We start from the raw sequence: 10391 nt of genomic DNA, 5'->3' as shown, positions 1-10391 counted from the left end.
CTTCTCTCTTCCTCTCTCTCTCTCTCTCTCTCTCCCTCTCTCTCTCTCTGTCTCTCTACACACACATACATATACACATAGCTCTTTGGACAATTAGGGTAAAACTAGGTCACAGCTGTAATTTCAGAAATTCCCGTGAGTGAAGGAGTGACAGGATATTGAGAGATAAGAATGAAAGGCAACCAACAAAGAAAAAATACAATGACTCGCTTTATTGGCTGCCCTGAATGACCTCCTGCTTAACATTAAATATATTCTTAAGAACTGAATACAATTTATTCATCCGCGCGACCCAGAGCCAGAATGAAATGGCTTTTGGGAGTCCTACACCTGGAAATATTCTGTCTTTCTGCAAGGTACAGATTTTTCTTGTCTTATATCTTGTCATAAGATAGAGTTTACGTATCTGTGTATGGATAGGTGGATAGATGCATGTTTATATATTATTGTTATGTTACAATACAACATAGAGATTCGTTACCCAGACATAAACAGACAAATTGATGAAATCACGAACGTAGATTCAGTTGTATATACACTGACATCCATGCTTTTAAATGTCTCTCTGCCTGCCTCTCTGCCTACCTATCTATATCTGTCTCTATCTATTCATAAAACTGCCTCTCTCTCTGTCTCTCTCTCTCTCTATTTACATACTATTTCTCTCTCTATCGTTCTCTCTATCTTTCTCTCTCTCTCTCTCTCTCTGTCTACCTCGTTATCTTTCTATCTGTCTTTCTCTTTCTCTATCTATCTCCCTCTCTATCTATCTATCTCCCTATCTCTCTCTATCTATTTATCTCCTCTCTCTCTCTATCTATCTATCTATCTCCTGTCTCTCTAGCTATCTATCTCCCTCTCTCTCTCTCTATCTATTTATCTCCTCTCTCTCTCTCTCTATCTATTTATCTCCTCTCTCTCCATCTATCTATCTCCTCTCTCTCTCTCTAGCTATCTATCTCCCTCTCTCTCTCTATCTTTTATCTCCCTCTCTCTCTAGCTAGCTATCTCCTCTCTCTTTAGCTATATATCTCCCTCTCTCTCTATCCATCTCCCCCTCTCTCTATCTATCTATCTCCCTCTCTCTCTATCTATCTCCCCCTCTCTCTATCTATCTATCTCCCTCGCCACGGAAAATGGGATTTTTTGATAGCGGTGTCAAATGAAATTGTCACTCATGATTATGACCCTAGTATCGATCTATTGCATTTCAATCTATTTTAGGGTTAGGTTTAGAGATATGGTTAGGGTTAGGGTTGGAGGAAGGAGAAGGGTATCTTTTTTTCTTCACAAATGTAAATAAACCCAATCTGTTTCTTAAACGAGGGACATATTCATACAGCACGGAATGTTAAAATTGCTGAAATGCTCGAAATTAAAGTCGAAATATCTTACAACATATAGAATTTTCTCAATAGTAGAAGACACTTGCCCAAGGTGCCACGCAGTGGGACTGAACCCGGAACCATGTGGTTGGTAAGCAAGCTACTTACCACACAGCCACTCCTGCGCCTATTTATTTACATTTCTGAACAAAAAAGTTATCCTTCCACCCACCCTTAACCCTAAAACAGATTGAAATGCAATAGATTGATACTAGGGTCATAATTATGGGTGACAATTTCATATGACACCGCTACAAAAAACTGCCGTTCAAACCGAAAAGATCCAAAAAATTATTTATTTTGTGTTTTATTTACTTTGCTAGGAAGTCGTTGTAGAATCGACTAGTCACGACTAGCTAGCACGGACACAAATATATTTTTTTTAAAGCAAAGTAAATAAAACTCAAAAACACAAGAAAAGATCGACTAGTCATGACTAGCTAATGCGAGTGCGCGCACCGGACCACTGTTCTCAAGTAGTACCCCATGGTTTTATGAAATGAACTATTTTGACTTTCTTCTTTTTTTGTGTTTGAGGGGAATAAAAAAATCTTTTTAGTCAATTGATATTTTATTTAGGTTTTTAGTCGCACGACACACTTTAGAATTCTTAATCAATTATACAAACCTTCTTGATAAGCCATTCTGTATATCTGTATTTTTATTTGCATGTATTTTTTACCTACTGTATTTTTTTATATATGTATTCTTTTTATATGTTTAAAGGCCAGGGTAGTATTTAGATATGATCAAATGTTTGATAAGAGACGGTGTTATGTATAAAGTTGTTGACTCGAATTTCATGTTTCTTCTCTGATCGATGTTTCTTTATCTCTCTCTGTCTCAATTACACTTGAGCACTTCCTTTTTGCAGCCTTATAAACCCTCTTTATCTCTATAAAAAGCGGCAAAAATTATATATGTGTGTGTGTATATGTGTGTGTGTGTATATGTGTGTGTGTGTATATGTGTGTGTGTATATAATCAGAGGTGAAAGGTTCAAATCTAGTCCCCAGATTCAAGAGGTCGTAACGTAATCCCTTTAGTCAGCTGATAGAAACGATTTATCTAAATTAAGAGAGGACATCATCTGTGACATTGCCAATTTGTTATCTCTCTGGCAGTCATACAAAATGTACCAGTCAAATACTGGGGTAAAAATCAATCCATTACACCAGTCCAATATATCAGCATATTACGTTCATTTCTCCAAGTTTGTATGTGTCAGACGACTTCTCCCACAGTCGTTGTGGTTGTTTGTCAGGTTTAATCGCTTGTTTTCTTCCACTTGAATTCCAGGCACTTCTTTATCCAAATTTCTTTTACCATATCCCTTCTAAATCTATACTATATTGTGCACTATCACAGATTCTTCTGAGACCCAGTTTTCCCTAACCCCAGGTTTTCAACACATTAACATTACATTTCTAGTGAAATATGCTCACCTCATTTCTTACCAGTTTTCATGCATCCTCTACATTAAATGCATCATTGCACTTTACAAATACACATCATGCAATCTCTCCTTCGTTTGGAGACAGAATCCCTTAGTTGTCAGTAGACATAACAGTTCCCTGTACATTTTCCATCTCATTTTTCCTCTAAGCACTGCACTTTGAGAATAGACCTCCACCCACCCACTTCTAATTATGTCTCCTAGGTTAGAGAAACTATAGGTCTTTCATACTTGTTCTTACTACAACTAATCCCGTGTATCTGCTACTTAAAAAGTCTTCCCCCACCCTAACCCGACCTCCCTGTAAACTTGCCTGTGATACCACTGCACCTATTGTGTTGTTTAGATACCATATAGAATTCCTATTAACCCCTTTTCTCTCCCCTGCATATAAATTGTGATAACTTTCCAGATGATGTAGATGTTTGAGGATGCAGGGATTCTTTCAGGACCCAAGTGTTGTAGGTGTACGGTGTAGATGTTCTGTTATTGCTTACAAACTAAAACTTTTCTCATTGCTTTGTTTACTCTTGGGCCTCTCCTGTATAAGTATCTTTTGAAATTGTGGCCTTCAGCCAGTGAAGTAATTCCTTTTTAGGAATCAGTATTCCAAAACTAACTTTTGAGCTGGTATCTTCTATAATATGTAATATGTACCTAACAGTGTTATATTTTTACTTTGTGCCGTTGAAGTCATTCCCCACTTTCGAGATATTTCTGAATTTTGATAATCTTTAATTATTTACTAATGATAGGAGGGACCACATCACAGATGACTATTTCACTCTTTGAATATGGGATGTTATCAAAACGACTGAAATTGAGTTTCTTTGAAGTCTCTGGAGTAACGCATCCAGCTTCGGATTTGGGTGTGTCTCCAGGCCAAACGACTGCTTCTCTGCATTGAGAGGTCACAGCTGCTTCAATACTACCGGCATGTGATTAAAATGTCCCAGAAAAGAATCAAAAGGGATTCATCGAGCTGAGACAACTGACAAGAGACCTAGGGTTAAACCAAGAAAAAATTTTGCATAAAACCCATTGTTTCAATCGGTTGTGCTTGGAAATCCTCTCAGAATGTCTAATCAAGGTTACTTTAGATAGGATCGTATGAAGGAGGTGCCTGAGGACTCTACCCCTATAACCTTCCTATGAAGAGAAGGCAAAGCATTTGAATGGATAATGAAATGGTGTAACTATTGGTTGTCTTTGTTGATTCTTGAGCTTTTCGTATACTGCTGCCCACACAACACTTCTCCTGCCAGTTGTTTACCAGAAGATTTCTCATGTGTTACTTTCAATTTTATTCGATTTTAAAATGTTTTCTCCAATTCCAGCTTTTATTTCAACTTGTTTGTTATTTTTCTCAAAATCTTTAGAAACAGATAACAATGTCTTCTAATTTCCGTGTTTCTTCAGTATTTCTTATTCGTCTATTCACGTAATTTCTTTGTCAAATCTATAATTTACAGTTCACAGGTTTTATATTATCGTTAATAATGCTTTTTCATTATTTCTTGTTGCATCTTTTGCAGGAAGGGAATTAGAAATTACACAAGATGACCTGGAAATCATCAAGATTGACCATTCGTACAGCGTTATGGAACAAGGCTTTCAGATGCTTCTCAAATGGTTTCGAGGTTGCGATCCAGCGAAACGTACACCTCAAACATTAAAAGAAGCACTTTTAGAAACCGAATGTTTCTCGGCGCTTGAATGTTTATTATCAGACTTCAGTTGAATTTCTTGTAAATATTGCTGTTGTTTAACCCCAAGTTTACCTTCACCACACACAGGCATATGATTAAATGCCTTCCATCCAGGACCATCATGTTTCCTCCTGTCTAATGTGTCATTCTTTAATAAGATGATAAGTGGATGAATAGAGTAGGATCCGGCTACTAATTCTAGCAGATATATTTACCACATGGAGATCCCTTTATTTGTTTAGCTCCCTTTTGTTGGAGATTAACTTTGGAAATAAAGATTGAAATTTCATTGTTGTTGGCGTTGTTGTTGTAAGCCCCGGCATGTCCCTAAATACGTCCATTGTTATATAAACAGTTTAAATATCCTGTGGGATGTTCCCAAAAATGAAGAGTGTAATTCCATTTAGTGAAACATACTTAAAATGCATATTTTGTTTTCAAGTAGAACCTCCTTGTGGACAGAATTGTCAGTAAATATACAGTTTCTATTTCTCTCAGCCAATAGTTTTACATTAGGCTTCATCCAAACTCTAGAAAGTGAAACTTACAGCTGACCACGAGAGAAGAATTGTGTTGGAAGATATATTCCAATTTGTTTAAATGCCTGTCTCTGTGCCTTGTTGCATGTCAAGGGAAAGAGTGGTTCCACAGGAAATTGTTTGTATGGTAACTATGAATGGGAACTCCATTCCTTGAGACCCATTTGGAATCCCTGAGATTGATCCTGCAAAAGAACCACAAGCAACCCCAGCAGCAATAATAAGATCTTGGAAGCAGATGATAACGTAGCCTGTGTCATTGCAATGGTCTTGTTTAGCATCTAAATTCTTCAATAACCTAATGCAGCCTCTTGTCTTTTGTGTGAGAATATGTCCATGGAAATCGTGATGGTAGGAGTTTGTTGATGAATTTGATTAGGTACAGAGCTTCAATATCAACTGTATCTGAGCTTCTGCATATCTTTACTTCGCCAAGGATCCTGGTCAATAATGAATTCATTTGCAAACTGTGATATTTCATTTGTTGGAGTAATAATGGGTCTGTTTGCAAGCCACATGGGGCTGTGAAATTATTTGCAAGACAACATCACATAATTATTTGCAAGACAACATCACAGGCCAAAGTTGTAAAGCAGGTTGATTTTGGATGCACCTAGACTTTGTTCGACAGAAGTATCACCATTTCCTGCATCAAAATGGTGATTAACAAACTCTTTTTCATCAGAATGACCTTTTGCAAGAAGTCTTAGATTAGTTCCTATCTTCATTATTTCTACTCAATCCTCAAGAAATTATTTCTTTACTGCCTACAAAGGGCTAAACATAGAGGGGACAAACAAAGACAGGTCAAGGTATTAAGTCGATTACATCGACCCCAGTGCGTAACTGGTACTTAATTTATCGACCCCGAAAGGATGAAAGGCAAAGGTGACATCGGCGGTATTTGAACTCAGAACGTAACGTCAGACGACATACCGCTAAGTGTTTGGCCTGGCGTGCTAACGATTCTGCCAGCTCGCCGCCTTTGAGTGATAATATTATTACAGAATTATCATTATAATGTTTCAATCTTTTGCACAGGGCCAGAAGTTCGTGGGGGGGGTAAGACGATTACCTCCGCCCCAGTACACACTGGTACCTACTTTATTGACCCTGAAAGAATCAAAGACTAAGTTGACTTCGGCATTATTTGAATTCAATCACTACACTACTGATAATCTTTTCTAGTCTAGGTGCAAGTCCCGAAATTTTGGGGGAGTGGGGCCAATCGATTAGATCGACTTCAGTACGCAACAGGTACTTAATTTATCAACCCCGGAAGGATGAAAGGCAAAGTTGACCTCGGTGGAGTTTAAACTCAGAAAGTAGCAGCAGACGAATACCTATTTCTTTACTACCCACAAGAGGCTATACACAGAGGGGACAAACAAGGACAGACAAACGGATGAAGTCGATTACATCGACACCAGTTCAAACTGGTACTTAATTTATTGACCCCTCGGCGGAATTTGAACTCAGAACGTATAGACGGACAAAGTGCCGCTAAGCGTTTAGTCTGACGTTCTAACCCTCTGACAGATCGCCACCTCGTAGATACTACAATACTAATATCCGAATAATAAGCAATCTACAATACTAATAATTACTACAATACTAATAATAAGCAATCTATTTATTTAACTATTTTCATCTTCCCTTCTGCCACTGAGGATAACAAATGTGTCCATTCCTTATTTTTAGAGACATATCATCCTCAAATCAAAGTAATTTTCCAAGAAATTCTTTCTCAAATTCTTATATTTTCTGCAGCAAGATTAAATTACGATTCTGATTTTTCTTTAATTTCAGTTTTCCCCTGCTCCCTTCCTAACAGAATTAAGCAATAGTAACACATTAACACACTTTCATTGTTGTGTCATCAACAGCATTCCCAAACATTTTAACCTGCTAGAAATAACAGCACATCTCCAGGGCTTATTTGAGTCAACGAGAGGAGGCAAAGGAGAGGACTTTCGACCTGACCCAAGACTTACACCAATTCTATAGACAGGCCAGAGAAGATCTTTCGATAGGCTACACAAGAGACTAAATTAAAATATTGGAATAAGAAATGCTTAACATTCTCAAGTTTGACAGAAAAAACACAATCATGCCAGCAAGTTACGTTGTTGAAAAGAAATGTTTCACCCTTTAAAAGAAAATCACTCAGCCAAAATGCACAAATGATAATACTTGTGTTAACAACACAGCAAGCTTTTTCCATGAGGAAACTGTGAAAGGCAAGAAAGAAGACCAGACAACAACAATAACAGTAACAAACTGCCAGCATTACATGGACATGTGGCAACCACTTAATTTCACAAACAAAAATGTGAGGAAACTCAGATTCTAAAATCACAGCTTGCATCGAAGTTTCAGCAGAACTTCACATTTACATACGTAAAGCAAAGCATGAAAGAACAACCCAACAAGGGTTGAGGAAAAAGACTACTGACAACATGTGGCATTCTTTCGATATGAGTCCCATTTATATCACGTGAATTGTTTACATTTGAAGAAGACCGTCACATTCCGTAAAATTTTTATTTTTTTATATATGTGGGGTTAGGGTTAGGGGTGGGGGAAGGGTATCCTTTTTCTTCAGAAATGTAAATAAACCCAAGTGACAGTTATGTTATAGTACCGAATGATCGCCACATGTTATCTGCGATCAACGAAATGCTGAGAGACCACTAGGATACATACGTTTACATTAAATACATATATACATTTATACATACGTGCACATAGATACACGCACATATACATATATATACATCCATACACACAAGCAAATTGATACATACACAGGTATACAATAGACTAAACATATATACATATAGCTCATATGTACATACGTAGTGGCCGTATGGTAAGTAGCCTGCTTACCAACCACATGGTTCTGGGTTCAGTCCCACTGCGTGGCACCTTGGGTAGAGTCTTCTACTAAGCCCGGACCAAACCAAAGCCTTGAGAGTGAATTGTAATATATATATATATATATATAATATTTATAATATATATATATATATATACCCTAACCTTTATTACCCTTAAGGACCACAAAGCTGAATTAATCTCTCTCTCTCTCTCTCTCTCTCTCTATATATATATATATATCTATATATATCCATATATGTATGGACATGTATATATGGTTTTATATGTATATATACAGTACGCACAAAGACAGTCGTACATCTCCCACAAGCACATGCGCACACACACTCCTAAAGTATTATATACACGCATGCACAGTCACACATAGCGGCACATAGAAATTGAAACAGTGTGCACCGGCGCCACCGACAGCAATAACAACATGAAGCCTTTTGACCTAATTCACACTAACTTTGTCAACAAAATACAAACCCCAAATTAATGGGAATTTATGACATAATTTCAAACTAATTAACGACAGAAAATATTATGAAAGATTAATGTATAGCAAGTTAATAGCGACAAACAGACAGACAAAGACGTGTGTGTGGGGGGATATGCAGAGCCTTAGAATGTTCGATAAGTTACTTGTGCTAATCCTTCCAACTCTCTGATTTCTCAGTTCAAATCCCATCAACATCTTCTTCCTTCGTTTCAGGGTTTCAAGATCCAGTTCTGGGTTGATGCTCCTTTTCTCCAACTTTATCTTTCCGTGGCCCCTTCTCTCATTCAGGAAGAAATGAGATGATGCCTGACATGGAAGAGGATTGTGTATATATATATATATATATATATATATATATATACAAACATATTAGAGGGATGACCTGTAAGCGACATCCATTATGCTAGAAGTAGATCCCTATGGTCTTACCACTAAGAAAGAATGTTCTCAAGAAAAATTACCAAACACCAGAACGTAAGCGAGCAAGACAAATGTAAAGATACGATATATATTTTATATGTATACTTATATATATATATATATATAATATATATATTATAAATATGTATATACATATAAATATATGAGCCCGCGGATATATATATATATATTATATATATATTATATATATATATATTTATAGAAGTGGCTGTTTGGTAAGTAGCCTGCTAACCAACCACTTGGTCCCGGGTTCAGTCCCACTGCGTGGCATCTTTGGCAACTGTCTACTGCTATAGCCCCGGGCCGACCAATGCCTTGTGAGTGGATTTGGTAGACAGAAACTGAAAGAAGCCTGTCGTATATATGTATTTATATATATGTGTGCGTATGTGTTTGTGTGTCTGTGTTTGTCCCCCTAGCATTGCTTGACAACAGATGCTGGTGTGTTTACGTCCCCGTCACTTAGCGGTTCGGCAAAAGAGACCGATAGAATAAGTACTGGGCTTACAAAGAATAAGTCCCGGGTCGATTTGCTCGACTAAAGGCGGCGCCAGCATGGCCGCAGTCAAATGACTGAAACAAGTAAAGAGTAAAAGAGTGTATATGTGTGTTGTGCGTATGTGTGTGTACACAATACCATAAGAAGCCGTCATATATATATATTATTTATATTTATATGTATATACATATAAATATATGAGCCCGTGTATATATATATATATAATATATATAATATATATATTTATATTTACACACACACAGGCACACACAACACCACACACACACACCCATATATATATATAATATATATAGAATATATATATATAATATATATATATATATATATTTAAAATTGGAGAGGAAATTAATATTAATTTAATATCAATTTAAAACCAGTAGTCCAGCATTCAAAACATCCCGTAGTTTGATCGTTGATGGTCTTCTTCTAGCATTCTGGCCGGCTACCTAGCAGCCAGCCCTGCCAATATACATATATACTATAAATATATATTATAATATATATATATAATATATATATATATATATATATAATGTTACTACATTGGCGTTGGCCATTAAAACAGACAACACACATTTAACAATAAACGGTGAAATGCTTTTATTACTCACAAGAGACAGAGATTTCAATGGGTTTAAATGACATACGTGGGCCTCTCTCTTTCTCTCTCATAGTTTTTCAAACAACTATGAAAAATTTAGGTCACACCAAATGAACTGAATTAAGACTTTGAGCGTGTAATAGTACAACACCATTCAGCTTAAAATCGATAAACACATATGAGAAATTCGCGTAAATGAAGGAGTGGCAGGATATTGAGAGAGAGAATAATGAAAGGATATACAAAGAATAAACAGATAAGAAGAAGAAAAAAAGCAATGACTGCCATAACGTATCTCCTGCTAAAAAACTATATTTAATTATGTAATTGAATACATTTATTCATTCTCGCGAAC

The 10391-nt window shown here is 36.6% G+C and overlaps 1 long non-coding RNA gene across 1 annotated transcript; it reads left to right on the top strand.

Annotated features, from left to right (window-relative positions):
• The first annotated feature begins 203 nt into the window (after positions 1-203).
• On the top strand, positions 204-4528 carry LOC118762054. Its single transcript, XR_004997842.1, has 2 exons — positions 204-356; positions 4377-4528. It is a non-coding gene; the product is annotated as an uncharacterized LOC118762054 (long non-coding RNA).
• Positions 4529-10391: the final 5863 nt, after the last annotated feature.

The sequence above is a fragment of the Octopus sinensis genome, unplaced genomic scaffold, assembly GCF_006345805.1.
Source record: "Octopus sinensis unplaced genomic scaffold, ASM634580v1 Contig20043, whole genome shotgun sequence".
NCBI classification, from domain to species: domain Eukaryota; kingdom Metazoa; phylum Mollusca; class Cephalopoda; order Octopoda; family Octopodidae; genus Octopus; species Octopus sinensis.
This window is presented reverse-complemented; position numbering and strand designations above follow the sequence as displayed.